Below are 17,612 nucleotides of genomic sequence, written 5' to 3' on the forward strand. Positions count from 1 at the left end.
CCAGACTCCGCATTCTAAGCAGAAGAGAATATGAGCAGTTGCAGAGTATCTGGGATCCAGAAAAACATCCACAGAATGTTAGCTGGCGTGATGCTGCTGCTGCTGCTGCTGATGGCGACAACCATGATAATTACAGGATCCTTTCAATAGCAGCAGACCCTCCCTCCATGGGTGTTATGATACAAAGCAAGAGTTAAACAAGAAGACAGCAGGGGGTTCTATCTGTGAAAGCGTAATTCAAATAAGCACCTGCAGAGACTGTAGTATTTTCTCTCTCTATTTGACTTCCTTTCCATTCATCGCCCAGCACCATCATGAAGACAAACAAAGTGTCTTGCCCTCAAGAGGCTTAAAGTCCAGTAGTGGAGACAGACAAGTCAGTAAATCAATGTCATCAGACTTTAGAGTGCGGTGGTCAGCGTGTGGGCAAACCACAGATGACACACTTTGGATTGTATGTGATTTGCTTATTTCATCGTAAGGGAAATTACACTTAAATTTGCCCTCTGTATATAGAATTTGTCTATATACAGGACTCCTGGTTTATTTTAAGCTTTCTTTCATGTTCAGAACAATTTAGCACTGATACTCAGCTTGAAAGTCAAAGGTTTAATTGATTAGATCATTAGGATAATCAGAATAGACTCTTTCTGAGGCAAAAGATCTAATCTAGCCTCAAAGGAAGCTCAAGCAAGATAGGGAATGTAGTGGTTCACAGAACTAAGAAATCCCAGACTGCCCAGACTTCACGCAGAGCTAGCTCCTAGGGCTACCCCAGTTTTCTCTTCCTTTTCTTTCTTTTGTTTACTTTTTCTGTCCGCTTTGGTTCCTTCTGTGTGTTGTCTTCTTTCCAGCCTCCTGAAGATGGTTCTCTTTTGTGAGAAAAAGATATCCCTCGGTAGTCCTACATTCCCATCCTTTTCCTTTCATCGATCACAGTGGAAAGAGAACTTCTACCTCCTAGTCTTGTGATTCGATCCTAGAGGGAGTATAATTTGTCTTCCTTTAGTCATGGGCTAACTTAGGAGCAATAGCCATTTCCAAGGGACCGTAGCACATGCTTGACTAGGTCAGAGTCAAATGCACTTCCCCATTGCCCAGCGGGTGGCGATGGGGATGTTAGCTGTGACTCCTCATGAGAGCAGCTCGGAAAAGGATAATATTCCAAATAGAGCAACTCTGTTCTGCAAAGGAGGCAATATTGCCTCAAAGCAACAGTATGTGCTTCTCACAAGTAGAAACGGAATATAAGGATTTCTGTGCCTTATTATCAACATGTTCGTACTACAATGGATATTTGTTAGATCGCTGACCCTGTATCTTTGCTTCTTCTAGCAGCATCGTCCTTCTTCTTCGGGAACTCCTCCCCCCTCACTCCAGCCCTACAGTCAGCAGAGACCTGCATTTTCCCACAGATTCCACCCACTGGGCCGCAGCTGATTGGTCTCATGCTTGGCACCTGACTGAAGTCAGGCCAGAACTCTTTCCTGGGTTTCTGTATATGGGCCTAATGAGGGCATACTAGTTACTCAGTGATGGCACGTTTAACAAAAGGTCAAAGGGAAATCTAGCTTCCTTTCTCTCTCTCTTTCCTTCTCCTTCCTTCCTTCTTTCTTTCCTTCCTTTCTGAGACTTATTTATTTATTTGTTAGAGACGGCCCAGGCAGAGGGAATGGGAGAAGGTGAAGCATACGGGGCTTGATCCCAGGACTCTGGCATGCTTAACCAACTGGGCCACCTAGAAGCCCTGGGAAATGTGTTCCCGTGTTTTCTGCTCTGTGGAGGAAATTGGTCCGTAGTTGGTTCCAAGTTTGAATAAAGCCGATACACAGAAAAGCATGGATCTGTCAGTTAGGGGTTACAGATTAATTGATCACTGGATTCCTGAATTTTTACCACAGCACACTGTTGCCACTCCCCAGGACCGTGACTCCAAAACAAGTTCATTGACTCTGTCCAATAGAAACAGAACGTGAGTCACAGATGTGAACCACGTTTCCTGGTCGACATATTAAGAAAGGACAAAAACACAGGTGAATTTAATTTGCATGGTATGTTTTATTTAATCCAATGTAACAAAAATGTTATTTCAAATTGTAATCACTATAAAATATAATTGATATACTATATATTCTTTTTTCATACTAAGTTTTCAAAATTTGGCGTGCAGTTTACCCTCGTGGGACATCTCAGGCTAGACGAGACACCTTTCAGGTGCTCAGCAGCCACATGTGGGGCACGGCTGTGCTAGCCCAGTGGACAGAAGAACCCTAGAAACATAGAAACACAGGCTGGGGGACAAGGAAATAATCCACACTGGGGATGCTTCCTGAGACCCTCAAACCAGATACTTACATTTTCTGACATCCTTCCTGTTGATAAATACATCCTATCAATTGTCTATAAAGGAATTCTTTTATCTTTGGGATTAAAAAAAGTTGATTCTCTCTCCATTCTTATAACATTTCAGAGTTAAGATCTTCTTCTTGTTGCTTTGTTATTTATACTGCTTTACATTTTTGTCAGCACTTACTTAAATTTTTCCCCACTGACCTGGTGTCATTTTACAAAATGATAAAATACATTTTAGAAAATGATAAAAATGATCATAACCACATGAGAGATTTTCTTTTTACAAGTGAAAAATACACTGAGGCTAATATTTCTACTTTTCCACTGGCGAAGATTTATTTGAAGGCATCTTTACAAATAACAGTTTAACCTTTTAATTGTTTTTTATGTATGCTAAATTTAATTGGTTTCTTGTAGCCTCTCATTAGAATGTGGAGCTGCAGTTAAGGAAAGTAATAAAAATTGTTTTTCTTCTCTTTGTATCTTATGAAAAGATAATCATCATTAATGTTGCTTTATGCCATGGCAAGCATGGTATTGTAAATGATGGCTTATAGTATTTTGGTACCTTGAAATGGATCTACCGTAACTTTATAGTCAAATTCACTCATTTTTTTCTTATCATAATTCCTTGAGACAGAGTTTAGGACAGATATAATGACAGTTTTAGTTCAATCAGCCATTCATTAAGAGAAAAAAAAAAACAACAGGTAAGCTCCCTGAGGAAATGTCTTTTTGTGCTGTTTACTTCTGTATACCAACTGCCTAGAGCAATGCCGAACCCAAAAAGACTTTCAATAAATATTTGTTGAATGAATGCAGTAGTTACCGTAAGTGAATGGCTCAACGAAAAATTCCAAGGGCAAACAAAATATCAGTTTTGAGCACATACTCTGTACTAGGCTCTGTGTAAAGTTTGTGATACCTATTACAGATGTAAATCTTAGAAAAATCCTGTGAAACAGGTATTATCCTATTTTACAGATAAGAAAACTGAGAAACAAAGAGAAGTTAATATTTCCCAAGTTCCCATAATTCCATGGCAGAGTTGAGATGGACTTCAGAGTTGTCTGATCCCAAAGCTTAATAATGCGTTGGTTTCCTAGGGCTGCTATACAAAGTACCACAAACTGGGGTGGCTTAAAACAACAGAATTGTGTTCTTTCATAGTCCTGGGGACTAGAAATTTGAAATGAAGGCCCATGTTCCCTTGGAAACATGGAGAGGAAGATCCTTCCTTATCTCATCGAGCTTCTGGTATTTGCCCCAGTCCTTGACATGCCTTGGCTTCATGAGAATAGACGAGGGAGTGCATCCTTCCCATCTCTGCATCCACTGTCCTTGGTGTTCTTTACTCTGTGTGTGTCTGTCTTTTTCTTACGGACACCAGTCATATTGGATTAAGCATGACCTCATCTTAACTAATTACATCTGCAATAACTGTATTTTGAAATAAGCTCTCACTTTGAGGTCCCTGAGTTTAAGCCTATAGAGTCTCTCTTTTGGGGAACAGAATTCTACCAAACAGTCACCATGTTTGATATTTGTCAAATACAGATATTTATGAACCACGTAGAAAGCCCAAGGCACTGGGCTTGCTTGCTGATCTAGGAATGCGAAAAGGCATAATGCAGTCTTCCTTTAATCTGGTTGGGAGGGCAAGATAGATTTCCATAAAAATAAATGTCAATGATAGATGGTTTTAGACACGGTTGAGTTGAAGATGATGACTGTAACTATGAGAAGAAAATCGTGCAGAAGTTCAGAGATAAAGCTCTAGATCTTACCAGGAAAGACAGGGCTGGAAACTGAGAGTGGGGGTTATGTGCACAGAAGGGAGAGAAACTGTGGGAATTGGTGGAAATGCTGATGATCATAGCCAGTAGGAAAAGAGAAGTGGTCCTCTATCAGGAGAATCAGAGCAAAAATCACTCCCAAAGGAGAGGGGCCACTGCACAGTTAAGTTCCGTCAGGGCAAATGCCGTGAGAAAGCAAAAGAAAACGAGGAGGAAGGGCCACTGTGTATTAGGATGAGAATGCTTGGGGGAACTCGTGAGTCCACGGTTTCAGTGGAGCGGTGGAGGCAGGAACTTGGTTGAAGTATGCATTGAGGTTGATGTGGATGGAGAAGTAGACTTTGTGGGCCGCTAGCCGGTGATGGTGAGGGAATCAGGCTTCCTCGTGGGGCACTGCTGCATGATTTCTGGGCTTGATGAAGTGCCAACTGGCCTTTTACAATATCAACTATGAGTCGACTGATGAATGTGTCAAGTGTTTCCTGAGTGCCAGTTACATGCCAGGCATTCTTCCCATTGGTGAAGCTATGGCAGAGAATAAGGAAGGCGTGATCCGGGCCATAGTAGAACTTCTATTCTGGTGGAGGAGATGGACAGTAAGTGAGCAGCTGAGTACATAGGCAATATAATTTTCCAACCTGGTAAGAACTGCGAAGAAAAATAAAACAGTGTGAAGTTTGAGAGCAACAGTGGAAATGAGGGAGAGGTAATGAGTTAAGATTAAAATTTTTCAGTTAGGACTTAATTTACATTGACATTTAGTTCTGGTTCTGCTATGCCTGCTGGTAATATAGAAAATACTGGCCAAATGCAGAAGACTGATTGTGTGATGTTGGCTAGTTCATTTAAAATTTTTTTCTGTATCTCAAAGAGGAACAAAAAGACTAGGAACTAAACTCTGGGTCCCTTATCACTCTGCTGTCTCTGGGTCATATTCTTGCAACTCTTCATCCCAATTGGTGTCAACCTTAAGAGTGGTCCATGTGTCTTGCTTTCACATCCTAGTCCGGAAGTGTTATGAAACTGTAGACATTGACATTTTGTGATGAACTAAAACAGTTGCCATACTTTAAATGATGGTCATTTTGAATATATAAGAATACAGGAAGAGAAGAGGAGTTGAATTTTAATAGTACCTGTAGGTTACAAGTTGTGGCATAATGTAATGAAAGTATAAAAATCTGAAGGGAGGTAACTCCTTTTAAAAGATATTTGTTGAGGGGCAGCCTGGGTGGCTCAGTTTGGTTAAGCATCTGCCTTCTGCTCAGGTCATGATCCCAAGGTCCTGGGATGAATCCTGCGTGGGGGTCCCTGCTCAGTGGGGAGCCTGTTTCTCCCTCTCCCTCTGCCCGTGGCCTCCTCACCCCGCCAGCTTATACTCTCAAATAAATAAAATCTTAAAAAAAATAAAAGAAAAGAAATTTGTTGAGTGTTTTTCAGTGGTTTAAGAAAGGTTGATAACATTGACTCGAAAGCAATGGCAGGCTCTGTTATGATTCTTAAAGGGATGTCTGTTTACTAAATATGCAGGGGATACCCCTTTAAAACTCATTATTATGGGCTATCTTTGTCTAAGAAAAGAATCACAGTGTCATTTCATTTCAAATATCTATGGTTTTCTGATTCCGGAGAATTATTTTGTAATCAGGAACACTTGCTGTTTTGAAAAACCTGGCCAGCGAACACTTTGAGAAAAATCAAGTCATTACCGGGTATTTGTGTCTACAGGGTAATAAATGACACCCAAATATTCCGTTTCGCATCGCCTCGCGTTTTTGAGTTCTGATAGAAATTGAAGGCTTGAAAACACCATCTCCTGCATAGATGGTGATGCTCTGATGGTGATGGAGGGAGGTGAGAAGGCCAGCTGCTCGGTACTGGTGAATTCAGAGCCAGAAGGTGTGCGGGGCTTCTCCACTCCCGTTCCCCGAATCCTTCAAAAGAACATACTCTCAGATGACAGTGCCAAGAAAATAAGGTCAACATGCATCTAAATAAATTACAAAGGCCCTCACTGTGCAGTAGGCAACCAGGCCCGGAGGAGCCCTGCTGGGGTCTGAGTTAGCACCAAATGTGCTGGCTCTGTGGGAGGACTGCTCTCCCCTTTTCGCTGTAGTGGGAAGGGGAGGGGGGCTGCTGCTCTTCTCCTACTGCCATCTTTTCTGACAAGATTCAGAGTGACGGTGGCCTGCGGCTTCATCAATTGAGAAAGGCACAGTAAATTGGCAGCTACTCTAATGGCAAGAATGTTTACTTCTCCGCCTGGCTCCTTTTGGAAATGAACAAGAGAGTATGATAATGTGGGCCTCATTCTCTGACTTAAATGGTCAAATGCATCTTCTCTATTGACCTGTTGATGATGTTGGTTATGCCTCCCTTGATTGCCTGGGACTCCGGCGATAGGCATCATAAAAATGGATAAAACACAGAGCCGTGACTGCAGACACCCATTCCTGGTGCTGAGGCTTAACAGTCCGAAGTACCAAACAGATCGCATTTGACTTTGTAGGAAGGTTTTATGTGTAATCATGACAGATGTTCAGGGAGATTATCCTTTTCCATCTCCACCCTGCTTCCCTGCAACTAGTGCTTGTGTGACTTGCTCTCCAATAGCCTCCCTTTTATAAATAGATGAAGCTCGGGGCCGTCGACAGTACGAAGTCAACATTGTACTTATCAAGCGTTTGTTTTCCCAGCAGAAGATGCTCCTTTCTTTTAGGCCGGTTATCAGGCTGCCCTGCAAGTCCTCTTTGGCTTTTCTTATGCCAAGAGCTGCCTGACCTCAGAGCTACTCTATGTCATAACGAAACTTGAAGAATTTGTCCCCTATAACAATCGCATTTTGGATGGTAAAGATATTTTTGATGTGTATTTACTTTGTCGCTAATCTCCCTTTAGGGGCTTAAAACTGAACAGGCATAATAAAATGCTCCTTGCTGTTTCACTTCAAATTTAGGGATTGACTGCACCACATGCCTTCTCTAGACTTATTTGGTTATCTTGAGCACTTTCCCCCCAAGTTCTTAATGCCGAGCGATGGTTGAAGAGCTTTCTGTTTGATATGGACATTTATCAGTCGGATTGTGACACCTATGACACTATCTAATGTCAGATGAACTTCTCTGAGATTGGAAACAAGGAGCCAGGGCATAAGAACCTCTATGAAAAATTTTTCAAAGCAGGGAGCTCTAGATCTGTAAGGGCTGGTAAGTAATGTCTTTAATCTTCTTCTAGTTTGTATTATTTCTCATTCATTTCAAGAATGTCACTATTTCCTGGCATTTTCTCATTATGTGATTGTATTTTCCAAGTCAGTGAAAAGGTATGCTTAGGCTTTATCTGGAAGGCACACACATTGCATTTAGGAAGCAAAACAACAACAAACTAGGCCATTGAAAAAGAAGGGAAGGTTTCAGAGTCTCAGTGTAGACCTTAGGGTACATAGGAAGCTAATTAAAGAACATCTCATTGCCTTTGTGGGCAGTCATTTGAAACATAATGCCCAACAGAACAAGGAGGCTAGGGGAGAACCCTCACTGCTGGTCTGAGTCCCATCTCCCATGAAGCACATTGGTTGCCATTCAAGTGCCGTACTGTACGAGTTCCTAAGCCATGAGTGGGGTTAGAAATCCTGAGCTTGGAAATTTACAGTTGTGCAGGACAGGAAAATCATCCAGGTCAGCCTTTCTCATTTCACTTGCAGAAGGCATAAAGCCTGAAGGACTGAAGGATCTGTACAAAGTTAATTTGCAAACCAAATTAACAACTAGAAGCTAGACCTCAGACTTCCTTAAAAATGATTTCTTCCTCTAGGTACCAAAGGAACTGATTCCCAGAAGACTATCTTGGTTTTTTGTTTGTTTGTTTGTTTGTGGAGGTTTCAGTACCATGCCATCCTACATTTGACATTTTCTGAACTGATAAGATGGGTGAAACAAGAAATCCATACAAATTCGTTTTCATTGGTCATTTATTTTCCATGATTTACCTTTATTTTTTCTTTCTTTATTATTATTATTATTTTTTTTTGCTTCACTTATCTGTCTCATAAATTGTCATGGTTCTAATTCTATGCATAACCAAGGCATCAGTTTTAAATTGACTTCTGAGACTTCTGTATTAGAGCCTATACTCTAAAAAGATACTATCGTTCCTGGACTTTGGGAGACACAGAGGATTAGATGCTACCTACTCTGTCCTTAAGAAGCTTATAATTAATTTTGGGAAATGAGAAATCTATGGGAAAACAAAATTAAGCCATAATCTAAGATGACATACCACACACTGTTGGATTTCTGGAAGCCTGGGAAGGCTTTGCCGAGGAGATGATTCAGGTCGATTATAGAGAAAATGCATGATCTGATTGATTTTGGTTAGTTGTTACACAGCTCCGTTGTGAATGGGTTGGTAGCTACTCTTTTGGGTTATTTGTGTGTTGTGCTGAGACCCATCACGGTCAGTGTTCGCAGATGGAGCATCAAGGCCCAGCTCAGGTCTTTCTACCACTTTCCAAAGAACAGGAGGCTATATGAGAAGCCCCTATTCTGTGTATTTTCAGCTTCCACTTTTAAAAAAAAATTTCATTCCATTTTTTTTCAGTGTTCCAAAATTCATTGTTTATACACCACACCCAGTGCTCCATGCAATCCGTGCCCTCCTTAATACCCACCACCAGGCCCACCCAACCCCCACTCCCCTCCCCTCCCAAATCCTCAGTTTGTCTCTCAGAGTGCGCACTCTCTCATGGTTTGTCTCCCCCTCCGATTTCCCCTAACTCCCTTCAGCTTCCACTTCTGGTGACTGAGGCTGAAGTTGGGAACAGCATTGCATTTGGGGGCAGAGGAGCTGAGAGGAGCTTATTAGCTTTAGGATCTGAGTATAAAGGCAGATTTCTCCCTGCCAACAGTTAGCAGAAGAAAACATTTTGATCCCTTAATTATGAAATTCATAATATGTCTGTTTCTTAAAATGTTCCTCCTGTGACCTAGTGGCTTTCACTACTCAGGCATCTATGAGACACACCAAAACTCAAAGAACAGAGGGACGCATTTAGTGTAGTAGGGCTTATTTGTAAATCAGTAACCGGGAACTTCGGCTTTCATAACAAACTGGTAAAAAGTTATCCTATTTGGGAATTCTAATAAAATATTCACCTGGGTAGTGTCAAAAAATCTCTAGGGGAAAATTCAGAGAACTTGAATGCCAAATGTGATAGCTTCCTGACTTTCTACTGGCATTAGTTTGTTAGCAGAATGAAGCTTCCTAGCTAGTGCTTTTCACTAAGAAGCCTGAAATAGATTATAGGTTGTTTTTTCTATCCCTGAGGTTTTTTCCTTTTTTTTTCAATTGCTCTCCTGAGAGAAAATTGAGTGTATGACAGGGAAGACAAGCATGAAACCTTTCATAATCCAGGCTTGTGTTCTCAAGAGATTATCTTTGATATATGAGGCTACTCATTGAGTCTTTCCTGGAGTTTATTTATTTGACCACGTTCCTCCAGCCTTAAATGCCTCCATTAATCAATACTGAGCTTTTCCACACTGAGTCTGCAGAGCTCATCAAGATGAGAAATTTTTAATTAAAAAAAATAAAAAACATTCCCAGGTATATACATAATCCTTGGAGAAATAGCAGATCTATCCCTGGCTGATAACATATCCTCTGACAGTTGAGTTTTATTTTTGTCCCTGTCTTAGGGTTATTGGATGGGATTGAGGCGAGAAGGAAAGGGTTTACTCAGAAACTTACTCATTTTTTTTTTTTTTAAAGATTTTATTTATTTATCGGAGAGAGGGGGGGGGAGAGAGCGAGCACAGGCAGACAGAATGGCAGGCAGAGGCAGAGGGAGAAGCAGGCTCCCTGCTGAGCAAGGAGCCCGATGTGGGACTCGATCCCAGGACGCTGGGATCATGACCTGAGCCGAAGGCAGCTGCTTAACCAACTGAGCCACCCAGGCGTCCCCAGAAACTTACTCATTTAAAGAAGCGAGGGTTCTTCAGGAATTTAAGGCAAAGGCACATTCTTCGTTCACTGTCTCACTCATTCAGTGAGCTTCTGATACGTTCCAGGAGCTTGGTTGGCTCTTGGGCTGTCATGTGAACAAGATTGCCCCTGTTCACAAGGGGCTAATGGTAGAGGAGGCTGAGACACACCAGTCTGCGGCCCATTCTGATGGAGCTTGATACAAGTGACAGTGAGGATAAGGTTAGGGACGTCAAACTCCATGTCTAAGGAAAGACTTTGTGGTTATGAAAAGGAAGGCAGACAGAGCCAAAGACGCCTCCTAACGGATCCATCTGACTGTGAAATAGACTGTAGCCCCAACACAGTACCTGTCCTGGATCAGCTAGGCTTGGAGAAGTGCAGGTAGCCTTCGAGGATGAAGCAGAAGGCAAGGGGACCAGAGGGAAAGGCCGGCAGCACTCTTCTTGGTCATGAGAATGTCATTTTTTATGCCACCCTTTCTTTGTGTAGTTTAATTTTTATTTTGTCTTCAAAGTAAAATGACTTTTAGATTAGTGAACACAGCATACATTTTGATGTTGTAGCACTATAGAAGAAAATGTCATTAATTTGTTTATTCAGTATTTACTGAGGACCATGCATGCATCCACCATGGGGAATTACAGTAAGGAAGAAGACAGACACCGTCTGGTAATAAGGAGGTATTTTGATTCTTAAAACAAGGCTAGATGATAATATATATGTATAAGTGTATTCCTAAATGTATGTTTCTGACTGTGACTGTTTTTTGATGTGTCAGCTTACTTAGCTAGGCTAAACTCTGGGGACAGAAGAGAGGGCAGCAGTGTTTTGGGAGCATACATATACCCTCTTCCAATTATTCGATGAAACATGGATCTAGAAGTTTCCATGAAGAGGTATTGCAGATGTCATGAAAGTTCCTAAAGAGTGGACCTGAAATGAGGGAGAGTATCCTTGGTAGGCTAGACCTAATCAGATAAGCCCTTAAAGGGGGCTGGGTTCTTCCCAGAAAGAGATTCCCAACAGCAGCTGGGAGCACAGTTGTTCTCCCTTTGCTGGATCTGTCCTCCCTGCCTGCCTGTGACAGCCCCTCGGGCCTGTGCCTCTGGGGTTCCAGCTTGCTTGTGTTCTTCTCTTCCTGCCTGCCCACACATCTCAGAAATGCTTTGCCAGCCTCTACAGCAGTGTAAGCTGATTCCTTATCATAAATCTCTCTCTCCCTCTCTGTGTATGTATATACCTGTATGTATGTGTATTTCTATGTGTATCCGTATGTGCATGGGTGTGTGTCTCTCCTATTGGTTCTATTTATATGGTTGACCTTGGACTGATACACTGAGATTTTAAAATAATACTATAAGCTCATTTAACATGACTTTTATGCTCAGAACAGTTATCATTGCTTGTGAAATTAAGAAGGTATTATTTATAAATCTGTGCAGAAATCACCCAAATATATTTCATGAGGTCTGGTTGGCCCCTAGTTCATCATCTTTGACTAGCATCCTAGGTTAGACTGCGAAAGGCATCTGGCCACAGAGTGAATTGCCCGTGTGATTACGCTGCTCGTGCTTGCAGCTTTTCTGGCTCTGTTCTGGAATGGTGGTCTTTCCAGCTGGCAGGATGGGAAAGCAGCACGATGCCAAGCTCTGCTGGAACATTTTAAAACAACATTGCATATAACGTAATTAAGTAGGGATGACTGAAGACTTAATGATTTCACTAGCTAGAGTCAAGTCGAAGTTGAACCCAGAAACTTCATCTTTGTATTTTTAAAGAGGAGAAAATAAAATTTTATGGGAAACTTTGGACTCTTTGTTGTAATTCTTTTAATTTTATCAAACTATAGAAAATTCTTCAAACACACTGAATGGATTTTTATGACCTTGTTCATTATTCATTGTGAGAGAACTGTGTATTTTTAAAAAAGATAAAATATAAGGAACTACCCATAGTAGTAGTAGGCACCTATGACCACGTTTTCGCATTTTTTTCCCTCTGCTTCTCTGAACTGCCCTTTCACTGCTCTGTTGTGTCACAGGTGGCTGAACCCTGCAGACTCTGTCACTGGTTGCCTTGCCAAATGCCTTCTGCCAATTTTAGCCAAAGGAAGGCCCTGATGGGCAGGTGGGAGGAAGGAGGAACTTAGCCTATTTCTTGCCATTCTTCTCTGCCAGAGGGTCAGGATCTCTGGTGGGGGTTCTAGAAAGCCCTGTCCTGTGTAGTGTTCTCACAGGGAACCCTGTTTTTATTCTAGCTCCTCTAGAATGATGCTGCTCCAAATATCTGATAACAACTTTTTTTTTTTTTTTTTTTTTTTTTTTTTTTTAAGAATTTCTCCCTACGTTATGTGTGGTAGTGACTTCCTGGTCTTTGATTATTTTTTTCTAGTTGTCCTTTCAGTTTGTTCAATACTTAATTAATTAGTTCCCACAAATGAAATTCTTCTATTAAACAGACTGACAGAGGTACCCATTTCTTGGCAGTCTTCTGATAAATCCACTTACTTTATTAATACGTTGTAAATGCTTTTCCATGGCCATATGTTCTAAGACTACATCATATTTTTTTATCATCTTTATTGAGGAATAATTTACATAGAGGAACATTCACCAATTTTAAGTGTACAGCTTGACGAGTTTTGACAGACAGAGAGAGACATAACCACCACCACACTTCCGAGATCAACATTTCCATTACTCTCCAAAGTCCCTTGTGCTTTTTGTACAGTCAACTCTTTTCTCCCTATTCCAGCCTCTTGCAACCACTGACCTGCTTTCCATCATTATAGTTTTACTTTTTTAGAAAAGATTTCACCTACATGGAATCCTACAAGGTGTTTGTTGTCTTTTGCGTCTGACTTTCATTTTGCCTACTGAATCTGAGATTAATCAATGGTGTTGTATGTATCGGTAGTATTCCTTTTAATTGTTGAGTGGTATTCCACTGTATAAATAGGTTAGTTTGCTTTTGATTCCCCAGTTGTAGGATATTTGACTTATTCCCAGTTTTTTGCTCTATTATGAATAAAGCTTCTATGAACACTAGAGTACAGGTCTTTTTGTAGACATGTGTTTCATTTATTTTGGGTAAGTAGTTAGGGGCAGGATCTTTGGGTCTTATAGTAATTAAATGTTTAACATTATAAGAAACGAACACTATTTTCCCAAGTGTCTATACCATTTTGCATTCCCACCAGTTTATGAGTACTCATTGTTTCACTTCCTTGCATTACGTAGTATTGTCAGTCTTTGTAAGTTGTTCTTTTGGTAGTTAAGTAGTGGTGTATTGTTGAGCTTTCATTTTCATTTCCCTAGTAGCTACTGATCTCTACCTGTGCTTATTCGTTATTTGTCTATGTCTTTGGTGAAGTGGCTATTAAAATATTTGACTCCCTTTTAATACAGCTGTTTGTTTTCTGATTGAATTGTCATAGTCACTGTTCTATTTCATGTACAACTCTTTTATTTTGTGTGTGTGTGTGTATAACAGTTATTTTCTCCCACTCTGTAGCTTCCATTTGTGTTTTCTTAACATTGTCTTTGAAGAGCAACATTTAAAAATTTTGACCTAAATCATATTTTAATGGTTATATAATAGTCCATCTTTGGAATTTGCCATAGTATGAGTTTCCACAGCTTTACTGCTATCACTACACTGTTTTGCTCCTTCTTGTCTTCATTTCTTCTGTGAGTTAATTGTCATTTTATTTGGGAAAGTGCTATAATGATTCAGGATTGTCATTTTTTATCTGATAAAGAATAAGTATTTTTAACTCAGTGGGCTTCTTTATATTTTAAATTTTCATTGGGGGCATAGGAAAAAAAACTAGTGCCTAAAGCATATTAGTTAATTTTTTCCTAAGGTAAAATGCATTCTCTTTCTTTCTCCTTCCCTTTTAAAGCTGAGATCTTGGGGATTTTGTTTAAAAATGTTAAATACTGTGACTATCTTTAAAAATTTTTTTGAATGTGTTAAAATCTTATTAATACTTCAGGATAAGTGTGCAGGGTCAATTGATCATGCATACTTATTTAATTAAATGATAGTAAAGGGATAGAAAGTTATGAGTGTAATAGGCCCAAAAGAATGAGAGGGAAGATAACAGCAGACAAGCAATCTCAATAGTTCTTGGTTTTTTGTAACATGGAAATCACATGGAGAAGTAATAGCTGATTAGCAGAGAGGAGGAAGCAACCCTATGAATTTTTCAGGGAGACATTAATGAGAAGCCAGCTGATTTCTTTTGCAGAAATTTGGAACCTATGAATTAGCAAGTGGTAGTTGTTTTGGTACACTTGCTTACAGGTTCTTCTAGCTAGACATATACCCTTAGCAGGGAGAAAAATGGAGATTTTATCCTTAGAGACATGACAGATCCCTGAAAATAGATCCCAGATACTTTACTTTGGATGTTCTTTTAGTAGGAGAAAAAACAAAAACAAAAACAAAACAAAACCAGTTTTACAATCCCTGCAGTGAAGTCCCTCCTCCTACTCCTTCAGCATCTGCTTAACTTGTTTGTGTTCCAAGTTAAAAATTAGTGAATTACCAATGATCACAGACTTTTAAGGAAAACTTTATGTCTAAAAAAGAAAAAAAAAACATGAATCTGTAAGAAGCAGATAATGAGGTAATAAGAAAAACATCTAAAACCATCTTTAAGGAATATTCTAAGTTGAATAAATGGTACATACCAATTTAGCCAACAAAATGAAGATGGTTTGAAATAGATACATTTAGATGACAAAAAAACCCTCCTGGAAATAAAGAGAGAGAGAATAGCCAAAATAAAAAAAAAAAAAATAATGGGGACGCCTGGGTGGCTCAGTTGGTTAAGCAGCTGCCTTCGGCTCAGGTCATGATCCCAGCGTCCTGGGATCGAGTCCCACATCGGGCTCCTTGCTCAGCAGGGAGCCTGCTTCTCCCTCTGCCTCTGTCTGCCATTCTGTCTGCCTGTGCTCGCTCTCTCCCTCTCTCTCTGATAAATAAATAAAATCTTTAAAAAAAAAAATAATGGAAGAGTTGGATGATAAGGTCAAAGAAATATTTCCAAGAATAATCCAAAAGGACGAGAGGGGAAACCAGAAGAGAGGTTTCGGATATTTAAAGTCTTATTACTTGGATTATAGAAACAAAGAACAGTGAAAGCAACATGAAGGAAGTTATGATAGAAATAATACAAGAAAAATTTTCCAAACTGAGGGACATAAGCCTCCAAGTGAGAAGTCCAGCACAACGAAGAAAGAAAAGCCAATGTTAAGCCATGTTATCATGAAATTTTAGTAACTTAGAAATAAAGAGAAGATTTTTAAGCTTCCGGAAGGGAGAAAGATAGTCCACATACAAGTGATCTGAGTGAAACAAGATCTCTTAACGCTGAAATCAGAAGCAGGAAACAGTAAAACAATTGTTACGGTATTGAGCATGAGGATGATTTTCAATTATCCATTAGGCATAATTGAAAGATGTTTCAAACATGTAAAAAATTCAGAACCCATAAGTTTAACACTTACTTTCTTAAAAAAATTACTGGAGGCTATACTTAAGCAGATTAAGGAATAAACTAAAAAAGTGAAAGATGTAGGGTTAATGAAGAGGAGACCCAACAAGGGGACATCAAAGGATGTCAGTAAAGGGAAAGCCTAGGACTTCTACAGTGCAGCAGGGCCAAAGAGCAAGCAATCTAGACGGAAAGAAACCTTTGAGAGGCTTTGGAAAGAAAACTACAGTGGAAAAAAAGGCAAAATGATGCATGAGATTTTGTAATATATGTATATATTTATATAGATATCACTCCAGGCTATGTATAGTGCTTTTCCAGACATGATAATGTAAACACTAACTTTTATTTAATATATGTTAACATTTATATGCCAGTATTTAAATTATATATTTATTAATAATACATGACTTTTATCTAATAGCTAATGTATTAACATACATATATGTGTTAATTGAGAGTGTAAAGGTTAAATGTGGAAGTGAGATGATGGTGGTGTGGGAGAGATAAAGGGGCTTGGAGGGAAAATACAGAAGTAAATAATGGAAGACACACTCTAAGTTAAAAGTCATGAACCTGAAGGAGTGGATATTGGGAGTGGGGAGGGATAGGATAGGGTTTGTCATTTTACCTTATAAACCTTTTTTTTTTTTAAAGATTTTATTTATTTATTTGACAGAGATCACAAGTAGGCAGAGAGGCAGGCAGAGAGAGAGAGAGAGAGGAAAGCAGGCTCCCTGCTGAGCAGAGGGCCCGATGTGGGACTCGATTCCAGGACCCTGAGATCATGACCTGAGCCGAAGGCAGTGGCTTAACCCACTGAGCCACCCAGGTGCCCTTATAAACCTTTTAATACAAAAAATTTAGTACATGAATTACTTTGAAAAATTTATTTTTGAAATTATCATATTGTACACTCTAAATATATACCATTTTTATTCAAAAAAATTCAGGTCCAAGATATATATCTCCTATTATCACCATTAATTTCTTTCTAATTTCTAAGAGGACTATGTGAAATAAAATGAAAATCTTTTGATGAATCTTAACTGTGTTTACATAAATCAACACTGCTTATATTTCAACTGCAAAGTTGCTTTAATACATTCCTGGTTTACAGTATCACTTTTGTGATTTTCATGAGTCAGTAATCTTAACACAAGATTAGTCATTCAAGTCATTTGGGTTAGTAGTTAGTTTTAGACTCAATTTCTGTAACATTTCTCATGGTACAGAGTTTTAGATTTCTACTATCCCTTGACTGTGATATTATAGTAACATTTAGCTTCATGTAGTGTATGTGCCTAAATCTTAGCAGTCACCCCAAAATGTCCCTTGGCAGGAATAAAGAGTAACCTACATATTTGTTTGAAGTTATTGAATTACAGAAGTAGTATGATTCCTTTCTTGGTTATGGAGTGAAACAGGTGCAAAAACCCCACTTGTGGGCATGATGATGGAGCAGGTTATATTAACCTTTTCAACGAGACATTTGGGACAGGCAGTTAATCTATGAAGCCATCAACTGGAAAAAGACATCAAATCCTTACTGCTCTATTGAAGAACTGTCTGAAATGATATATATGTATATATATTTGGGTGGTAAGAAGAAGTAAGACTCCTTTTGAAAATTAAAACAGTAGTTCTTAACCTTGTTTGTGAAAAGTGGCCCTAAAAGATTTTTCCTCCTTGATGAGAGTGTTTGCTTTACTGTGTCTGATGTAGTTGGATAAAATTTCAAAGTTAAGTCCTCAACTACAGGAGAGTGGAGCAATGCTGGGAATCTGCAGACCTGGCGGCCTTATTATATTATTTATAAGGGTTGGTATTTGAGACCAATAATGGGAAAACTTAGGTGGGCAGGGAGCTTTGCAGTGGATCAAATGGAAGTCCTGATTTTCATGCTGCTTATTCATTATTTCAAGGCCTCTAGATCATATTGACCTGAGAGAACATTCCATATCAAAAGAGATGGG

The sequence above is a fragment of the Mustela lutreola genome, chromosome 11 (genome assembly GCF_030435805.1).
Source record: "Mustela lutreola isolate mMusLut2 chromosome 11, mMusLut2.pri, whole genome shotgun sequence".
NCBI classification, from domain to species: Eukaryota; Metazoa; Chordata; class Mammalia; order Carnivora; family Mustelidae; genus Mustela; species Mustela lutreola.